Source organism: Chiloscyllium plagiosum, chromosome 6, assembly GCF_004010195.1.
Source record: "Chiloscyllium plagiosum isolate BGI_BamShark_2017 chromosome 6, ASM401019v2, whole genome shotgun sequence".
NCBI lineage: Eukaryota > Metazoa > Chordata > Chondrichthyes > Orectolobiformes > Hemiscylliidae > Chiloscyllium > Chiloscyllium plagiosum.
The window spans coordinates 6,012,481-6,034,180 of record NC_057715.1 but is presented as its reverse complement, the minus strand read 5'-3'; the positions used below and the strand labels follow the sequence as shown (position 1 = coordinate 6,034,180).

At 41.6% G+C, this 21,700-nt stretch overlaps 1 protein-coding gene across 2 annotated transcripts in view; it reads left to right on the top strand.

Moving 5' to 3' along the window:
* Positions 1–11,153: 11,153 nt before the first annotated feature.
* Positions 11,154–21,700, top strand: part of LOC122550440 (ETS-related transcription factor Elf-1-like) — a 140,696-nt gene continuing 130,149 nt past the window's right edge. Inside the window, exon 1 of one of the 2 annotated variants that reach the window (XM_043691174.1) lies at positions 11,154–11,258. The gene's annotated coding sequence lies outside the window, so the exon portion shown is untranslated. Of the gene's footprint in view, positions 11,259–11,333; positions 11,351–21,700 lie in introns of those variants that run through there. The other variant, XM_043691175.1, reaches the window with a different exon arrangement.

Here is a 21,700-nt window from a genome sequence, read left to right as displayed (position 1 = left end):
TCTGACTAATACAGTAATAAACAGTTTTCACAAAATCATGTATTCTTTAGTAATGTTTGAATGTGACTTTATTCTAATGTTAAATGTTGATAGAATCTATGATCACTCATCATTAAAAGGTAACTGCTAAGGGCTGTAGTTTGAGTTGTACCAATCCTGCATCCTGCATTGTAATATGACCTGTCATTATAATGGTACAGGCTGCAGTATAAGGTTGATGCAGAATTTGCAAATCTGCAAAACACATTGTTTTTAATGTGTAAATAACAAATAGCTTGTGGTGAGGCAATGTGTTATGAAAGCAAAACACAAATAGTGTCACTCACCAATAATCCCACACCCTCTGGAGAAGCTCTCTATCATCTCTCCTTGACCTGGGTTAGTCCGCTGTTTTGGGCCTTGCCTTAGCGTCAAGGTTCATTCATTTGTATTTCCCATATCATCCTTATGCTTCCCAAAGTCCCCTTCCCCATCACTAGACATATCCTCACCCTCACCAGCTTCCAGGAAATTCAACCTTTGAATTTGTAAATGAGGGTTGAAATCTGAAAGGGATTGAAATTGCTAACATTGCAATGAAAACCTTTTTTTTTGCCCCTGTATACAAGTTCAAATTTGGGCCATTCCAGACTTTGTTCAAGTCACAGAATCAACAAACCTTAACATTAATGCACTGTTATAAAAACACTGGATTGTCAGAGCTACTGCCTATTGGATGAGAGACTAAACAAAGGCCTTTTCTGATTCTTTAGGTGATGCTATTGGCAGGAAAGTGAGTTCTTTAAATGTTGTAACTGACATTTATCCATTAGCAACAAACAAATTTAACCAAACATGAAACTCAGTACTTCTCATAGAAGTGTGTTGTACACATTTTGTCAAATGTGTTTATGATGAGATTTCAAAATAATTTGAAATGTGAAGCATTTTCAGATATTTGAGAAATGAATAATTCTGTGTTAATAACACTGTCTGTCTCTGCCTCTCACTTTTCCTTCCTTTTCTACTCAATTTTGTTTCTCCTTTTTTTTCTTAAAATATCTGTAGTATGTTATGGAGTACATGCCTATTTTTTCAGAAAACCAAATAATTTTGGAATGTTGTGATTTAGTTGATTAACTGACAACCACTAAGATGTCATTTTCTGCATTTCAGAAAAATCAAGCCAAATCAAAACTGTCCTCTGAGAGTGATTTCAGATGAACTACCACCTTTTTTGTTCCTGTGTATCATAATTTAAATATATCTCCTGCAATCATAACCACTTACATTTTTATGTCCAAAATAAATCCTTTAAACAGTCCGTCAATTCCTTAATATGTTTTAGAGTCATAGAGTCATGGAGATGTTCAGCACGGAAACAGACCCTTCAGTACAACTCATCCATGCCAACCAGATGTCCCAAATTAATCTAGTTCAATTTGCCAGCAGTCAGCCAAATTGCTCTAAACCCTTCCCATTCATGTACCCATGCAGATGTCTTTTAAATATTGTAATTGTATTGGCCTACACCACATCCCCTGGTAGCTCGTTCCATACGTGCATATTCTCTGTGTGAAAATTTTGCCCTTTAAGTCCCTTTTAAATCTTTCCCCCCCTCACCTTAAACTTATGCCATCTACTTTTGGACTCCCCTACCCGGGGGAAAGGTCCTTGGCTATTATTAATTCATAAACATGTTAAAAGGAGGGGATTACTTGAGAAAATAAAGTGTACATAACTGGCAAAGGCAACATTATCATGCAGTATTATCTCCCAGAAAATTCTGGGAATGTTGTGAGTCCCATTGTAACAGTGCACAATATTATTGATGTGCTAAAAAACAAGCAGTTCCTAGCAAAGGAAAAGGAAGCTACGAATTCAGGTTCACCACAAATTACTGAACGCTTTGCCCCCAGGCCACTGTTAACATCACAAAATATTTTTAAAATGACATCTCACAAGTTATGAGATTTTACACTATGAGTACAAATCATTTTTCGCCACCTGGTTAATGACGGGATCTATGCTATAGATGTGACAGTCAACTTTGGAATTAAATAGGAGAACAATTAAACTATGTAATCTCACAATTTTGAAAAATCAGATCCGTGTGTTCCTCCTACTGGTTTACGAGCAGAGATTGAAGCATGAGGACCCAGTTCAGAAAGAATTTCAGTGTTGGTCTGAGGCAATGGAAGGGATTCTATGGCACTGCTTAGCGTCAATGGACTAGTCCATATTCAAGAAATCAGCAACCAACCTAAATGAGTATTCCAATACTGTTACAGATTTCATTATTAAGTATGTAGAAGACTGCAGGTCAAATAATTTAATCCGAATATTCCCCAACTGGAAACCATGGATGAACTGGGAGATCCATTTCCTACTGAAGTCCTGGTCTGAGGTGTTCAAGTCAGGTAACACTGACCTCTACAGGAAATCCAAGTACAGCCGTCACAAAGCCATTCAAGATGTCAAGAGGCAATACCAAGCTAAGTTGGAGTCCCAGACTAACCACACGGATGCCCATTGTTTGTGGCACAGTGACATCACATAATGGGCTACAAAACAGAATCGCAGGCAAAAGTACATCCTTCCCCAACAAGCTGAAAATATTCTACAGTCACTTTGAACAGGAGGTCAGTGATACCATGTCACCTATCCCAACAGCCTTGGATGTGCCTGTGCACATGGTTACCATTGCAGATGTCAGATCGTCTCTCTTGAGAGTGAACCAACAGAAAGTGACTGGCCCAGATGGCAAAGCATTCAGACCCTGTGTGGAGCAGCGGGTGGGAGTTCAGACCCTGTGTGGAGCAGCGGGTGGGAGTTCAGACCCTGTGTGGAGCAGCGGGTGGGAGTATTCACTGACATCATTAACCCCTCCTTATTTTGATCTGAAGTCCCCACCTGCTTCAAGAAGACCATTATCATCCCAGTGCCAAAGAAAAATCATGCAGCATGTCTCAATGACTACTACCTGATGGTTCTGATCCCCATAATTATGAAATGCTTCGAGAGGTTAATAATGGCTCACATCAGCTCCAGCCCCACAGCCTGCCATCTTCCTTTGCAATTCACCCACCAGTAGATGCCATCTTCCTGGCACTATATTTGTTTCTAGGTCATCTAGACGATAAGGATGCCTACGTCAGGTTCGTACCTATTGAGTACAGCTCAGCCTTCAACACCATCTTTCCAAACAAACTCATCTCTAAATTCCAATTCTGCTTCCCATTCGGTAACTGGATCCTCAACTTCCTGATCCACATGCTGCAATCAGTAAAAGTAGGTGACAACACCTCCTCTACAATAATCGTTAATGCTGGCGTCCAGCAAGGCTGTGTACTCAGCCCCCACTATACTCCTTACACACTCATGACTGTGTGGCCGAATTCTGTTCCAACTCCATTTACAAGTTTGCTGATGACACCATTGTTCTAAGTCGGATCACAAACAATGATGAAACAGAGTACAGGTAAGAGATTAAGTGCTTCGCGGCGTGGTGTGAAGACAACAGTCTCTCCATTAACAGCAGCAAAATGAAGAAGCTGATCATCAACTTCAGGAAGTAAAGTGAATAGCACATCCCTGACTGCATCAATGGTGCCGGGGTGGAGATGGTTGACAGCATCAATTTCTTGGGACAGATGATCACCAACAATCTATCCTGGTCCATCCACGTCAAAGCAATGGTCAAGAAAGCACACCTCTACTTCCTCAGAAGGCTAAGGAAATTTGGCATGTCCTCAAAGACTTGCACCAGGTTTTACAAATTCACCATAGAAAGCATCCTATCTGGATGCATCACAGCATGGTATCTCAACTGATCATCCCAAAACCACAAGAAACTACAGAGAGTCATGAACACAACTCAGTCCATCATGCAAACCAGCCTTCCATCCATTAACTTCATTTATACGTCCAACTACCTTGGGAAAGCAACTAACATAATCAAATTCCCCTCCCACCCTGGTTGTACTCTCTTCCATCCTTTTCCATCAGGTAAAAGATATAAAAGCTTAAATACATTTACAAATAGATTCAACGAAATAACACTTTTCACTGTATCTTGGGACACGTGACAACAAATCAAATCAAAACAATAATAAATTGTTCCTCAAAGTTTTAAAACTTTAAAAAAAATTTTTTTTCAATGTCTTCCTTGCATTTCCCTGTTAGTCCTTTCTTTCTTTTCATTCACTTTCCTTTCCTTTCCGTAGCTGAGTTCTGCCTTTTGAGCCAGGAATTCTGATGCTGACCGCTTCTGAAATAGGGAGCAGAGCTGAAACTAACACGATGGTACAGGATAGTCAGGGGAAGTCAAACCACAACCCTTCTGGCAGCAGCCAGTTTGCTGTGTTCTGAGGTTTAAATGTTCAGCAACACATCCAGACATTTTGACAGCTGCTGAAGGATACATGTTGAAGGTAGTCATGAGGTAAGCATGGCAGCTGCTTCAGGAAGTAGGATGCCAGGTGGGGATAATACAAGGTAAAGAGTAATAAATAGCTTGCTTGGTCTGCCAGGTGCTAGACAGAGTGGGGGGGAGGAGTTAGTGTGTCCAGTTAATGGGTGCTGATGGCACCAGGACCACTGATGGCGGATTAAAGCTGGTAGGCATTGGGGAAATGTCGGGCCAGTAGCAAAGGATCGATATCGGTTCCCATTCGTTTTGGAATCATGTTGAGTTGTATGCGGGAGGTGGTGCCTGCTGTCGACTGGGGGAGTGGGGAGAGATAAGGAGATGTTGGGAGGGGAGCATGGAATAGTTTTCAGGGTCTGGGGCATGTAAGGGTTTGGGGGAAGTGTAGTTGGGGAACAGATGTAGTTGGGGGGACATCATTGGGGGTGAATATAGTTGGGGGAGGAGGTGTAGATGGGGCATGGTGTAGATGAGGGAGAGGTGTAGTTGGAGGGCAGGGGAGATGTGTAGTGAATTATGGGGTCAACTTAACATCCATCTTCGAGTTAGACAAAATTTTGTTTTATCATCTAAATTTTCTTGGGCAACTATTTCAGCAGCAGAATTGATTGAATTATCTACATTTCATAGAATTATAGAACCCCTTGAATGTGGAAGCAGGTCATTCAGCCCATCAAGTTCACACCAACCCTCCAAAGAGCGCTCTCAATAACTCTGCACTCCTCATGACCAATGGGCAATTTAGCATGGTCAATCCATATCTTTGGACTGGGCATTTTATGGATTCTCTCAGAAGGTTCCAGATGCCAAGGAATTGCCTAATTGGAATAATGATCGGAGACATTAGTTCAAATGCTATAGAATCTATGTTAACTTAGTAAATACATCTGAAATTAATAATAGCTAGTATCAGGTTAGAGCTCTCCTCTCCTCACACACAGGCCCTGCATCACCTCCCTGATGCAATGGTGTCCACAGCAGGTTGGGGATTTGTCAGCAATGTTAGCTTCTGCTAGTCTGAAGGCTCGAACCATCATCAAAGCTGAGAGTGACAGTCGCCTTGACATTCACTGGTGGCAGCATCCCCATTGTGCTGTGAGACTGTTGAGTCTTTTGAAGGAGATGGTCCAATTCAGCAATCGCCTGCTTGTGAATTGTAATAACTATTACATTAATATCTAGAGTGCCTTGTTCGTGGTGTCAGATTGTGTTACATCACATGGAACTGAGTGAAGATGTTTCTGATGGAGTCTTGCAAAACCATATTGCTATCATTAAGTAAATAATTAATAAATCATCATTAGTTTGCACTAGAATGGGTTTCAGTCCTCATCTGTCAAAATCATCTAAGACTTGGATGTAATCTTAATTCTTGGCAACAGCAGATTATCAGCATTTACCCCAAGGATCCTACCTGAGCCTGAACAAAGTTGGGTGTGTGAAAAGCTGATTCTACAGCAGAGTACACTCACGAAAATGCCGCAGCAAATAACTGAAGCAACTAATCATGACTGGAGTCCCAAGACATAAGCAAAGTGATAAAAAAAGCCTTACCCACTTCCTGACCCTTGGACCACACAAAGAACCTCAACCACACCGCATACACCAGATGAACTGGTGTCACCATGACGACAGGTTCCAGTCCACTTCAGACTTGCTCAGAAGTCAAACAAGGAATCAGGTGAGTGTATCCTGTACTCAAACAGTTCCGACTAGCCTGAGGATTGATGAAGAAATTGACAAGAATTTATTAAATTCTTTGGACTTTTAAATTGGGGCTCAAACCAAGAGTAGACCAAGTGTCGTCTAGCCTGCATGGCCAAGAGCCAGGGTAGACTATTGATTCAAAAACAATTGAGCAACAATTTCCTTCAACTAACTGCTCAGAAGAGCAAAGCCATTTTCTTTAGACCCCTCCCAGAACTCCAATTTCTAGTTACTAAACCTAGTACTCTCTCTTGCCACCATTTGAGATTCAAATGAATGGTCACAACTTTGGCTCTGTGTTTGCCATTAGTAACTTATCCACATCATCACCAGGACTGCACACTTTTACATCTTTGTATCCTCTGAGATTGAATCTATGAATTGCTGAGGTAAATATTTCATCCAGTTTTGTTCTCCATTAGGAGCCATATTTGTATTTTGTCCTCCCTAATCTATCCCTTCCAAATTCATTTCTCCTTTGTCACGTTTCCCTCTCTCTAATCTTGACTAAAATCTGTAAAATCTCTCACCTTTTCCAGTTCTAATTAAACCTGAAACACTGTGTCCCCAAAATGGCTCAGACCTTTGGAGTTTAGAAGAGTCAAGGGTGACCTGATTGAAACATATAAGGTTCCGGGGGCCATTGGCAGAGTGGATGTGGGAAGGAGGTCCATTCTTCTAGAACCAGGCACCATTGTCTAAAATTCAGCGGTCATCCATTTAAGACAGAAAAAAGGAGATTTTGTTTTCTCTCCCACAGAATGTCATCAGTCATAGCGTTATACAGCATAGAAACAGATCCTTCAGTCCAATCAGTCCAGGCCGAACATAATCTCAAACTAAACTAGTTCCACCTGCCTGCTCCTGGCCCATATTTCTTTCCTATGCATGTATTTATCCAAATGTCTTTTAAATGCTGTAATTGTACCCATATCATCCGCTTTCTCAGCAAGTTCATTCTATACGCGAACAGCTCTCTGTGTAAAAGATTTGCCCACATCTCTCTCCTCCCACCTTAAAAATGTACCCCCAGCCTAAAAATCCCCCATCCTAAGGAATTTTATAAACTCCTACAATCCAGAGTCTTCACCTGCTTCAAGATGACCACCATCATCCCTGTACGGAAGAAAGCACATGCAATGTGCCTTAATGATTACCGCCCACTGTCTCTGACCTCCATGTAGTTTTTGCCCTCCTCCTCCTGATATATGAGTGATTCCTTAGCTCCTAAAGATAGACACATCTTACAAAGACTTATCTGAGACACCAGAGAAGATCTTAAGAGATTGCCCTGGAGACATTCAAAGTTACTCAATGAATCTTTAATGTTGCACCATTTGTTTGACATCCTTAGATGATAGAGAGAGGGTAATAACTTACCATCCAGTTACAAGTGTTCACTACTTCCAGGCATGGTGGCCTCAGCTTAACTAAACTTCCTACAGTGTGGAAACAGGCCTTTCAGTCTAACAAGTCCACACCGACCCACCGAAGAATATCCCACCCAAACCCATTCCTCTACGTTTACCCCCTGACTAATCCACCTAACCTACACATCCCTGAACACTATAGTCAATTTAGCATGGACAAATCACCCAGCCTGCCCACCTTTGAACTGAGGGAGAAAATCCAAGAAGACGTGGGGAGGATGTGCAATCTCCACACAGACAGTCACCCGAGGCTGAAATCGAACCTGGGTCCCTGGTACTGTGAGGCAGAGGTGCTAACCACTGAGTCACTGTAATGAACCACTGTGTAATGTGGCATATTTCGATATTGTATCTTAATGTTCTCAGGGGCCAGAACTCCTTGAGGGGACACACATATCCTGGGATGAATTGGTGCTGGTGATGGAAGTGCTCAGTGACTGGCCTCCTCTGTAGGGTGAGAGCGGGTGGGAAGGGCAGTTCAGTTGAGGGCAAAAAGTGGACAGCTGCCTGAATGATCATGCACATTTGGAGGTGCTGTGAACTGCTACAAGTTCAGATGGGAGTGTTCAGCCCCTTGCAAGGGAGTGCAGAAGCAAGTTCGGTCACTCAGAATTGTGTTTCCTTAGGCATCAGAACATATAGTCAAGTGACATGCAATGGAGTGTGAGGTCATACTGTGCCGACTTACGCAGCAACATTAAGCTGATGACAAAAATGATAGACTAGCTATACTGATTTTAACACAGTCAGCTAAGTGGACCTCAAAGAATATGGTCCAATCAGGGAGCCCTGGCTGACAGATTTAGACAGGTGTGTCAGACATCCTGTTGTTCACCCCCCCCCCCCCCAAAGCTGTCTCTGAGGGAACTGGATGAGTGCCATTTATAATGCATGTGTGAATAAAGCCCATGAGATACAGGGCTTCGTGGAGTTATTTCACTAACCACTTCAGGTTTGATGTTCAGCCAACACTTCCAATCTCACAGCGCCAGGGACCCAGATTCGGTCCCACCCTCAGCCAACTCTCTGTATGGAGTTTACACGTACTCCCCGGTCTGCGTGGGTTTTCCCCAGGTGTTCCAGTTTTCTCCCATGGTCCAAAGATGTGCAGGTTAGGTGTGTTGGCCATGTTGACTTGTGAACAGTGTCCATGGATACATAAGTTAGATGGATTAGCCATGGGAAATGCAGGGTTATAGGGATCTGGGTGGGATGCTCTTCAGAGGGGCAGTGTAGACTCAATGGGTTGAATGGCCTGCTTCTATATTGTACAGAGTCATATTTCCTTCACTGGAAACCTTGCATTTCTTGAGACACAAAGATGGTAGCAGAAGTGGACATTTTATCTGTCATGACTCCCAAGGATGGTTTGATCCACCTTTGTTTATGCTATCATTTTTATCTCTGTTTTGGCATGGGAGACACCAATTCCATTGCAGTCTATCGTGATGATGTTATCATTTTAAGAGGTGTATTTTGTCCTAGTTTTAGTTTGAGGAGAGGTTGTAAGGCAGAGGTACTGAGCTGGCTACAGAAGACCACTTGAGTAAACAGCTTGGGTTGTCTTGGGTTTTTGTTTATTAGTGGGTGTGGTTGGCTCCCACAGATCACGATTTCTGGGTTTTGGCTTTTTTTCAGGAGCTTCAGAAGCTGTTGGAGTCTCAACAGAGTTGGAAGCTTCAGTGAATGTCTCCAGGCTGCTACTCTCTCTGAATTTTCTCTTGATGTTATTCCTCCTGGATTGGAGAACTGCATGTGAGAATCTGTGTCTGAAATTTCCTTTTTGCCAAGGGGTGGGTTTTTGAGATGTTACTAAAATGGGACAGTTAAATAGTAATAGTTAATGTATCTAATAATCTGTTAAGTTTTCCAACAGTTAGGTTATTCTAAATTCCTCTTTCTTTGATTAGATTAGATTAGATTAGATTACTTACAGTGTGGAAACAGGCCCTTCGGCCCAACAAGTCCACACCGACCCGCCGAAGCGAAACCCACCCATACCCCTACATACATTTACCCCTTCACCTAACACTACGGGCAATTTAGCATGGCCAATTCACCTGACCTGCACATCTTTGTGACTGTGGGAGGAAACCGGAGCACCCGGAGGAAACCCACGCAGACACGGGGAGAACGTGCAAACTCCACACAGTCAGTCGCCTGAGGCGGGAATTGAACCCGGGTCTCCGGCGCTGTGAGGCAGCAGTGCTAACCACTGTGCCACCGTGCCGCCCACCTTTTTAAATCTGGAATCCCCTCCATATGGTTGTATTTTTAATGACAGTGTTAATATAAATTGTGTTTTGCTTAACGTCGAGTAGTTTGACCAGTTGTGCTGCATCTGGAACATGGCATTTTACATTTGCCTTCAAAATAAGAATAAGTTAGGATCTAGGCTATCTTCTTAGAATATTTTGAGAGAGTTTGGACTTGTCCATGTCACCATTCTTGCCCAGCACTGCCAGAGCGGAGATTCCCCAACTCTGGATTCCCACCTCCCAGATGAAAATTCAGCATGAACTCTGTTTCTCCCTCAGGCCTGTGTTTTTTTTTCACCCAGGTTTCTGCTTTTACTGCATCAGTGCTTTAGCTCTCTGTCTCCAGTCAGGTTCTGAAGGCGTTCATGACGTTATTGAGTACTCCATGATGGAAGACAGTTTTCTCAAATATTACAGCGTAGAGCACAAATACATTATTCTAATCCAGTGAGTTCAGGTTTCTGCTCCACTGGCCCAGATCTAATCACATGGCAATGATCCAAGGTCTAGTTCCCCACAGATCGCAGAGCTGTGTCCTCATATAACACAGACTTTGTGATGTCTGTCACTGAGCCAAATTGATTATAAATATCAATTCTAAAATTACACTTTCTAACCATTTATCTATAAATCAATGTCAACAGTGGCTCAAAACAACACCTTCATCTTGAAGTCAACAGGAGTTTGGAATCAAGATGCACCTAGACACTGACAAGTGCCCAGACATTATTCAGTTGGCATTTGTGGGATTTTACTGTTTGTAATGTTTCTGAAATTGCAACACAGAACCCTTCAAAAGCTATTTATCAGCTGTGAAGCAGTTTGGGTGGTTCTAAAATTATGAAAGGTGCTACCTAATCATAATTATATATTTTAATAACAGGAAACCATGTCTTTTTTTTTCTAATTTATGATTTACTACATTTACTTAAAAAAAAGGCTTTCACATGACAGTTATTGCGACCAAAGGAAACTGAAAGTGAAAAATGTTTTGGGGCACTTATTACTTCATAACTGAAGAAGGCATTGAGACCTCAAAGTCCAGTTTGTTCCATGCTCCTTTGCTTTTTTACAGCGTTGAAAAGTGTCCTGATCAGGCAGCTTTCAGACCTTCTGCATGTCCAGACAGGAACATCTGTAGCAGCAGGCTGTCAGTAACTGGAATTGTCTGGCTTGCTCCAGCCTTTTACTCTTTGCTTTGTGGATATGCTCCCTGCTGTTCTCTTACCTATTTGCAGTTTCATGAAACCAATTGCTTACCTACAAAATTTGCATGTGTGCAATTGGGTGCAATCATTGGCCTGCAGCAACATGGGTGTGACACTCCCAGAAACACTTTGGTACAGATTGTGACTCAGAATCAGTACTTCCCTAATCTCCAGTGGCCATATTTTACAGCAAGAAAATTTACATTTTCGTTTGGACTTTTACAAGTTGATATATGTAGAGGATAAAGTAAGTAACATTGCATTAAATTAGCTGATTCAGAGGTGGAAATATTGAGGGGACTGCTCTATACCTCTTGTGCAAATGGCAATATGAACTGGGTGAGTTTAACACACCTTGATCTCTAATGAACACCGTTGTGCCATGTTAGTCTGTGATTATCAGTTGTCAGAGAAAAGTATATGGTATCGAGTTTCAGATTTGTTGTTGCTTATCAAAATCATATGCAGTTATGGGAGGCAGTACAAAGTGAAAAGAGAAATGATATTAAAACATGACAAGATGGAGTAACCTCTCAGGTAACTGACATCATTGGGCATTCATTTGTGCAATCTATGAATGTATTTGGGAATTAAGTACTGTTGCAGAAATCAAAGTTTTCAATACTGTCTGCTGCTGGTTCTGTGTGGGAAATGTTGGCAGTGAATCTTTCTATTTCAAATAATTGTGAGAGAGGTTGGACTTGAAAATGAAGGGTGTGGCAGTAAAACATTGCCTGAATAATTTAATGTTTGCTTTAAACACTAACTGAGACCAAAAGTTAATCTTGGCACTCGAATCATTGTTGAATGTTTCTGACTTGGGAAGGATTGTTCTCACAGAACTTCATTTTTGTTTTGTTGTGTCTTGGGTTTTTGCTTTTTTAGTTAAAGTATCTCTAGATGGTGGATGTAGCCCAGTGGCATCGTCAAGGAGATGTGATTGCTCTGATGTTTAATCAACACAACATTCCACATTATTGTCCTACTAGAACCTTGATGTCGCTGAACCAACATACTGCACAGAAAGGCAGCTACCTCTCTGTCTGTATTTACCTCTGCCATTTGTGAATGGATTTCATCCTGTTCAATTGCACCACATACAAAGAGTCACTGAGTTACATTTTTCATTTGGAGAGTCTATGTCCCTCGTGAGTAAATGCTAGATCCACCCCTTAGCATTCCACCTTGACAGATGGTTGGATTTGAATTTGATTATAAATCTGGATTAAGAGTCTAATGATGACCATAAAACCTTTCTCGATTGTTTGGAAAAATAAACCTTGTCCACTAATGTCCTTCAGTAAAGGAAATCTGCCATCCTTACCTGGTCTGGCCTCCATGTGACTACAGAACCACAGTAATGTGTTTGACTCTTAATTGCCTTCTGGGTGATTAGGGATGGGCAATAAATGCTGACCTAGCTAGTGACGCCCACATCCTGTGAATGAGTTAAAAAAAATTGCAAGAATTTAGAAGCATAACCACAGGAACACACTAACCAGTCCCTTTCGCCTACCGCAGCATTTCATTTGATCATAGCTGATCTGTGTCTTACCTTCATTTTCCATTATTAACTCTTGTGACCCTTCACACTCTTGCTTTCAGAAATCCATCAGTCTGTCTTTGTTTTCCATTCTTTCAGCTTGTATAAGCAGACAGAGCTCTAGCTTTATCCTGGCCTTCCTAAAAGTGCTTCGTAACATCATCCTGAAGCTTTAATTTGGAGTTTCATCTTTTGAATTCTCCAGTTTATTTTTGAGCAATCCGCATGTTGTTATCTAAGGCTGACCACATTATTGCTTGCCATGTGGTTAGTTTTGTTGTCGCCATCTTCTTTTTCAGCAGAGATTTACAAGAGCCAGGTGGTCCGGGGTGGTAGAGGTCATCCATTTGACTGTCTTCAAGAAACTGTAATTAATTACATGTTAGAAACTAAGTACAAATTACACTGAAATGATAGACGCTGCTACAGAGGGGGACTCGATGGTCGTCCGTATTGTCTTGAGATCCTAATCTGTTCTCTAATAAATGTGTGTGACTACATTATTGGTGATATTTGAGGTACTCCACAGTATCGACCTTCCCAGACCATTACACTCTTATGCAACATCTTCCTCAAGCTTCTTTTCCCATCCCATTAGAATTATTAATGTTAGAAGATGGTGGCAGTTGCTCCACCTGGAAGGCTTTTGAACTTCTGTTTGTAGACAACCGCTGTCCTGTTTTTTTTTGTAGTTTCCTCTATGTCAGAACCAGGTAAACTTGTTTAGATGTATCCTGGCTCTTTGGATATTGACTATCCCTTCTCACCTGTGGTTTCCGTGGAGATATATGCAGACACGGGGAGAATATGCAAGCTCCACACAGTCAGCCAGCTGAGGCTGAAATCGAACAGGTCCCTGGCACTGTGAACCAACAGTGCTAACCATTGTGCCAGCATGCCTGTCTTTGGGACATTTCACAACTGGCTGTTCCTTAACGGAATGTTCCTTTGGTTTGCTGATCCATAACTAACTGTTACAGGGCTGCTTTTTTTTTTGTTGAATTTAATTAATTTGAGTCCTTCTAAATTAAGATTGGGATTAAGGACGTCATTCATACTCAAAGTGGGAATTTTATGATTTAGGAGTACAAATATAGGTTCTCTGACATTGAGTTGGAGAGTTACTTGCAGCATACCTTTTATTTTAAGTCCTGGACCATGTATTTGCACTGTTGACTATAGACAGTGTGTTGAATAGTCCAGTGCTCTGACCAGGGGTGAGAACCCCAAAGTGTAACTCAAAAATCTGTTTTCAAAAGAGGGCTGATATAATCAAAAATGATTAGATTAGATTAGATTTCCTACAGTATGGAACCAGGCCCTTCGGCCCAACAAGTCAACACCGATCCTCTGAAGAGCAACCCACCCAGACCCATTCCCCATACACCTAAAACTACAGGCACTTTAGCATGGTCAATTCACCCGACCTGCACATTTTTGGACTGTGGGAGGAAACCCACGCAGACATGTGGAGAATGTGCAAACTCCACACAGACAATTGCCTGAGGTGGGAATTGAACCCGGGTCTCTGGCGCTGTGAGGCAGCAGTGCTAACCACTGTGCCGCCCATAAAATGGTTGCAAATGTAAATTAAGTGGCTGTTTGGAGAGGGAGACAGACCCATAGAATGCCACATTGAGAAATGGGAAGAGAGCTACAAGGAAAAACCCTTAACGCAGGATGAGGTAAGTCAAAACAGACCAGCCTGTGACTTCTTTTGACGAGAAAGATAGCCTGAAGTTGGCTGTCACCACAAGTGAGGAAAAGAAAGGACAAGTTCCCGAGAAGGGCACTAAGAAAGCAGTGAAGTGAGTGCCAGCAAAGAGCAGCAAGAGGAAGAGGAGAAAGTCCAGGATAGGAAGTTATGTCTGTGCAAAGCAGCAAGCAGATTTAACAAGACAACTCCTGGTACTCATTGTGTAGAGATAAGACCGGCTGGACCACCATCGTGTAGATGTAGAAAAGACCTCTCCCATAAAGCAATGTCTAGGTGCGGAAAAGCTGGCTGCAATTTTAAAATGATCATTTCTGTATTCTCTCACCAAAAGGCTACTTCAGAAACACTTGGTTTTCCCCCCTGGGAACACCTTGCACTTTATTTAAAATTTAAAAACAAAATTGTACAACCACCTGATTAAGGAGCAGTGCTTCGAAAGCTAGTGCTTCCAAATAAACCTGTTGGACTATAACCTGGTGTTGTGGGACTTTTAACTTTTTAAATTAAAGACTGTTTTACCTTGTAGCCTCTTGTGTGAGTAGCTGTTTGTTGTCTTGCTTTTTCTGTAACTGTGTTCTACTTGGGTCATTTTCAGAAAATGCAGCTATATTCTAGATAAAGCATTCCTTTTAAGGTGCTGGACTCCATACCACAGATACCCAAGGTCTTCATCAGCAGGATATCTGTGTGTCTGTCCTAGTTGGTCTGAGTTTACTCCTGTGAAGGATCTTGAGATTTTTTTTTCTGCATTCGTGGTATGATCTTTAGTTGCTTCTCTATATTTGCATATTTCATGCTTTCAGCTTACTTTGTATCTTGTCTTTGCCACAATATGACCAGTCTCCTGCGTATTTCCAATGTTCTTCGGAATCTGTGATGTATTTGTTTTTTCATTCCTTAGAGGACATGTAAGTATTCTCCCTCTTAGCTATTTGCTGAGGGAAATTGTGATGCCTTTGTTACTACCCTAGCTGAGATGAACAAAATCTAATGAGCCCTTCTAATGGTATAAGTAAGGACAATCAGTTTGCAATGTGGAGTTTTCAGTTGTTCAACAGTTGTTTCATTATTTTGTGCTATTAGTCAAGCCTGAATGGATTTGCAGAGAGAACAAGATATTATATTGAAGCAAGAAGCTGTAAGCATTAGAGTAGATCTCATGAAGACCCAAAACACAATGATGGGTAGTCAGTAACAGAGGACATAAAATTAAGACAATTAGCAAAGAACTGTAGGGGAAATGTGGATTTTGTTTTGTTACACAGTGAGTTGTGATGAGCTGGGTGGGCACTGCCTGAAAGAATGATGGAAACGGATTTGACTGCAATTTTCAGAAGGGAATTCGATCTGTACTTAAAGGAAAAATTTACAGGGCTGTGATGGAAGAGCTGGGAAATTGAATTAATTGACTAGTTGTCACAGAGTTTCACTTTGAGCTTAAATATGTATTCAAGGTAAATTAGAGATTGGTGCTGTAGTCTTTCTGTTTAAAAACAGTCCCATACCGTCAGAAAATCTTTATACTGAGCCAAGCCTAACCTGCCACACTCCATTCTTTTGAGTCCAATGTAAGTATTATCATTGGACTTGTTTTTACTGAATGAATGGACCTCTTGTGATGCAGATACTGAATGTCAGTGCTCGGACAACACCTTTTGCTGCCCATGGACGTAGACTGTCAATAATGTCATCTTCTCTGGAGATCTTCCAACCATGGTCTCCTAATCGTAGTTCCCGAAAATCTCAGTCTATTTCTGCTTCCTTCCAAATATCCACAAACATGCTTCTCATAGACTGACTTTGTTTCAGTCTTTTCCTGTCTCATGCAACTCGCCCTTCAATCTTATGGCTTTATTTTTGCCCTCATTTGTCTAATTTTCTACCTACCTGGCTACCTACATCTATGTCTCTTCCTGAAAATATTTTAGAAAATCACACAACAGCAGGTTATCATCCTGGTGTTGTGTGATTGTTAACTTTTTCCACCCCAGTCTGACACCGGCACCTTACCATTTTTTTTTGAAAAGCACTCTTTTTTTCCCTCTCCACTCCAATACACACGCACACGCATGCGCGCGCACACACACACACTCTTTCATATTTCAAGCCCTCATGAATCAGAATAGGTCAATGTGCAGACACAGCAAGTGATGCGAAGATGAATGGGATGTTGACTTTCTTGATAGGGAATGGCATATAAAAGTAGAGAAATATTGCTGCTATTATATGAAAGCATCAGTGAGACATAAATGTGCACATTTGTGATCTCCTTATTTAATTGTGTTAGAAGCAGTTCAGTGAAAGTTTATTCGGCTCATTACTGGGATGAAGGGCTGATCTTGTGAAGAACATGGGCGGCACACTGGCATAGCAGTTAGCACTGCTGCCTCACAATGCCAGAGACCTGGGTTCAATTCCCACCTCAGGCAACTGTCTGTGTGGAGTTTGCACATTCTCCCTGTGTCTGCGTGGATTTCCTCCGGGTGCTCCGGTTTCCTCCCACAGTCCAAAAATGTGCAGGTAAGGTGAATTGGCCGTGCTAAATTGCCCGTAGTGTTAGTCTGGGTGGGTTGCTCTTCAGAGGGTTAGTGTGGACTTGTTGGGCCGAAGGGCCTGTTTCCACACTGGAAGTAATCTAACATTTGTCTGATTGAACCCCCACTATTCAAGTTTATAACAACGAGACACAATCTTATTTGAAACATGTAAGATTGTGAGGGAATTTGAAGGGGAGAATACAAAGTTTCCTCTTGTGGTGAAGATGAGATAGTTTAAGAATGAGTTCTCTCTTTTTCCATCTTCGAGATTAAGGAGATTTTTTTTTTCCCAAGGACCATGGCTCTGCAGAATTCATTTCCATCGAAACTAGTGAATGCTAGGTGAATGAATTTGTTCAAGGCTGAATTAGTTAAATTTTTGATAAATAAGAGACTGATGGATTATGGGTGGGTGGACATAAAAATGGAGTTGAGACTACAATCTGATTAATTTATCCGACAATCTTATTGATGGCAGGGCAGCCTCAAAAGGCTGATTGGTCTAATCTGTTCCCATGTTTCTGTTGTATTGTTTCTGATGTGCTTCCATTATTCTCCTGTGAAGATTCACCCACACTGTCAGCAATATTGTGAATCATATTTCTGCAATTCTGCCTTCACCCTCCTTTCTTGTGGGAGCACCTTCACTCCACAAACCTTTAAGCCTCCACCCTTCCCATCTCCCACGGGTCCAGACAGGCCCTCCAGGTGAAAATTTATTTGCTCTTCTTTCAGTGAGATTGTATTGTTTGTTCATGATTTACTCTGAACTACACCAGAGAGGCCAAAGGCGAGTAGGATGATTGCTTAGTGAAGCATTTACATTCATACTACTAACATGACCCTGAGCTTCCAATCGGCTGTGTTTCTAATTCCCTATCCATTCTGAGATGTGTATCCACAGCATCCTACACTCATTTGAATGGAACTGAAAAGCTCATGGAATCATACCTGATATTTTATTTAGAAGCTTTACTGCTTTCCAGATTCATTACTGAATGCAATAATTTCACACCATAACTTATTTGTCCATTTTTTGTTCCTGTTTGATAATGATTCTGTTACCACAATTTCCACCCACTTAGACCCATCTTTTGTTTCTTTACCTGTTCTATTACCATTCCCTTTTTACATTCCACCATCAACCCTTTTGTGATTTAATTACTCCCATCTTCCATCCTATCGAGGACTGTTCCTAATTTCTCTCCTGCCGGCTTTCTCTGCCTTCATATTGTTACATTTCCATCATTTCCAGTTCTGGATGATGGGACGTTGACTTGAATTGGTAATTCTGGGATAACTCTTATGGAGCCTGCTAGAGCAACATGCAAAATTATACCTGAATCGGGCAGAAGTCCAAGTTTTAGTTTCCTGCTGGCGTGTTGAGACATTGAGGTTAGATCAGCAGCTTGTCCTTACTGTTTCCCGTCTCTCAATGGTCCTGTGTAGGATCACAGTTCTTTACACACCATGAACACTCAGTAACACAATGCTTTTGTTTCATTGTATCGTATCTTTAAGGTTAAAGTCAGCAGTGGCAAAGAATTCAGATTGATTTAAAGGTCACGTGTTACAGTTGTCAAAGTAATTGAGCAAGAGAATGGCAGCTTACGTGGAGGTTTTGGACCATCAAGGGCACTTATAGCAATGTAGACTTCAGGAGCAGGCCATTCAACCACCTATGGCCTGCTCCATCATTTAGTATAATCATGGCTGCTCATTGAGCTCTGTATCCTAATCCCGAACCCCTGAGTGTGTGTGCGTGAGATGAAGAGCCTGGAAATGCAGCTTAGTCCAATCCGTAAACTGGATGTATCTGTCTGACCGAACTGGATCCTTGCTGGAGAGATTACAAAAATATTTGCTGAATAGGGCAGAAAACGTTTACAGGGATTGGAGGGTTTGAGCTATAGGGTGGGGCTATTTTCCCTGGAACATTGGAGGCTGCAGTGTGACCTTTGTACAGGTTTATAAAATCATGAGAGGACCGGATAGATGAATAGCCAAGGTCTTTTTCCGAGAGTGGGGGAGTGCAAACCTAGCGGGCGTAGGTTTCAGGTGAGAGGGGAAAGCAATAAAAGGGACCTGAAAGGCAGCAACTTCGCACAGAGGGCGGTGCGTGTATGAGCTGCCAGAGGAAGTGGCTGGTACAAATACAACGTTTAAAAGGCACCTGGGTGGGTACATGATTAGGAAGGGTTTAGAGGAATTTGGAACAAGTGCTGTCAAATGGAGCTATGTCAGATTGGGCTCTCTGATTAGTGCAGATGAGTTAGACAGAGAGGTCTGTTTCTGTGCAGTATGATTCAAAGTACCCTGAAAGTGGGAAAGAGATGTGTCATGAAGGTTCTTAGAGGATGCCACGTGTCGAATGCCATTGTCTGTTGCTGTGGGTTTGTGTGGCCAGTGCCCATGGAGTGTGTCCTGAGATGATGGTGCCTGGTGTCCAAAATGGAAGTCCCTTGGAGCGAATGGTGAGCTGAATTCACCAGGTACGCACTCTGGGTTCCATAGTGATTTGTCTTGGCCTTTAGCTTGTTTGGAAAGTAAGACAGAAGGCTGAACATTGATGAAGCAAGATGGGTTGCTAATGAGATATTTAACATGCAACAATCCCCCTTAAATGGCAGCTCACTGCTGTGGGAGAAACTCACCATACCACTTGTTAGAAAGATGCTTCAACTGTCAAGATGGGCCTCACTATAAGATTCCGCCTGCTGAATAATTACTTAGTGTTAATATTTAGAGGGGAGGAAGCATCTAGTATGTTCAATATCATAAGAAAAATAATATTAAATCAGAACAGAAACATTCCAAATGGATTGTAAGTAAAATTATCCTAATGAATAAAAGTAATAATCCTAAAGAGTGTCAAAATACAAAGGGCAGGATGGCTTTGTAGTTTTGATGGTGGTAGATGAGAACATTGCAGTGCCCTGACTATAATCTTCCAAAATTCTCTTAATTTAGAAGCTTTCTTTAGTAGCACAGTGATATGTGGAATTTTACAAAGATGACAAAGAGTAACTAAGAAATTATAGATTGGTTAACTTAAAATGTATTGTTTGCAGAATTGCTGATGTTCGTAATGAAGGGTGGGGTGATTGAACACATTTAAGAACAGCGTGGCAGGTGCTGAGGAACTCTGCTCACCTGAATATTTCCCTCCCTATCATAAACTATCTGATTTGGAAATATCTCATTGCTACTTCATTGTTGCTGGCTCAAAGTCCTGGGCCTTGTTCCCAACAGCAGCCTGGGTACCAAATGGACTGCATGAACAGTAGCAGTTCAAGAATGTGGCTCACCACAGCCTGGGTGAGCCAATGTTAGAGACCTTGTTAGTGACCCCCAGATTCTAGGAATCCATGAAAAGAACAGTAATCCAAAAGAGCCAGTGTGGATTTGTAACGGGCACGTCATGTGTTGTGAAGGTTTTGAAAAGCTGACTGAAGTAGTGGATAGGGAATGTCAGAGGATGCTATTTACATGGACCTCTGGGAGAAATTTGATCAGAGACTGTTGGGTAAGATTGAAGCTCCTGGAATTGAAGATAGATAATTGAACTGTTTAGAAAACTGGTTTAACAATAGGAAATAGAACTGGATAATGGGCAGCGACTCCAATTGGCAAAATTTCACGTGGTGTCCCACAAAATACCTGATTTTGTTCTCCAATATTAGTTATTCATTAATGAATTAAAAGATGCAATATAAAGCTGTAAAATGCACTTTTGCTGATGACACAAAAGTGGTATTATAAGCGGTATTCTTGGAAACACAAGATTACAAACCAATTATTGTGGATTAAATGAATGGGTAAAATGATGGCAAATTGAAATCAATATATCAAATGTAAGATCACCACTTTGGACAGAAAATAATAAAACTTTCTAAATGATGACAACTAAGAGATCATTCAAATGTTATGAGGAGGCACTAGGCTTTATTATCTATAGGACTAACATAAAAGAGATGATATCTGGTTTCAGCTTGACAAATACCGGCTCAATCATATTTTTTATTCACTCATGGGATGCGTACATTGCTAGTTGAGTCCATTTTATTGCCCATTTCTAGTTACAGGCTACTGATTTCCTTCCCTAAAAGACATTGCTGTTAAAAACACATCTGCTAAATCTATAGTGGTTACACACTAATACTAGTTTCCACACATACAGACAAAGAAGGTCACCGCTTTGATTGGGACAACACACACCACCTAGGACAGGCAAAACAGAGGCATGCACGAGAATTCTTAGAGGCATGGCATTCTAATCAAAACTCCAAAAAACACATCAACTTGGATCTCATCTACCTTCCCTTGGGGAAAAAAAACGGAAATGACATCACCCACCTGAAGAAACCAAGACCTATACGGCGGGACATACCACCAGCACTTCACCGGAGACTCTCACTGATGATGTTACCTCATCTTTGTGACAAAATGTCTGAAAACAAACCTTGCAGTTCAGCGAGCTAACTTACAGGCTTCTAATCAACCTGAGCTACAAATCTTCTCAAAACTTAAGTACTTATACAGTCACCATTAGATCAGGCTATTATTCCAATTTTTTATTCAATTCAAGTGTATTCATCTACCGTGCCAAGACGTGCAACCATTCACCCACAACATTAGCCTGGATTCTGGATGGCTTCTCCAGTGACATCAACATGACGAGCTTGCCCCCACCCCCACCCCCACCTCATGCCCCCATTACACTCTCACTGCACACAGACACACACACACGCACACTTCTGGACAATGCATTTTGAGTAATATGTCAGCACAGTGCTGGGGAACTGGGCACACCTCCAGGGAGAAATGTGGATTAATTTGGGGAGGTTGGGACATGCTTAACCAAATATATTGAATTGTGAAGTCACAGAACT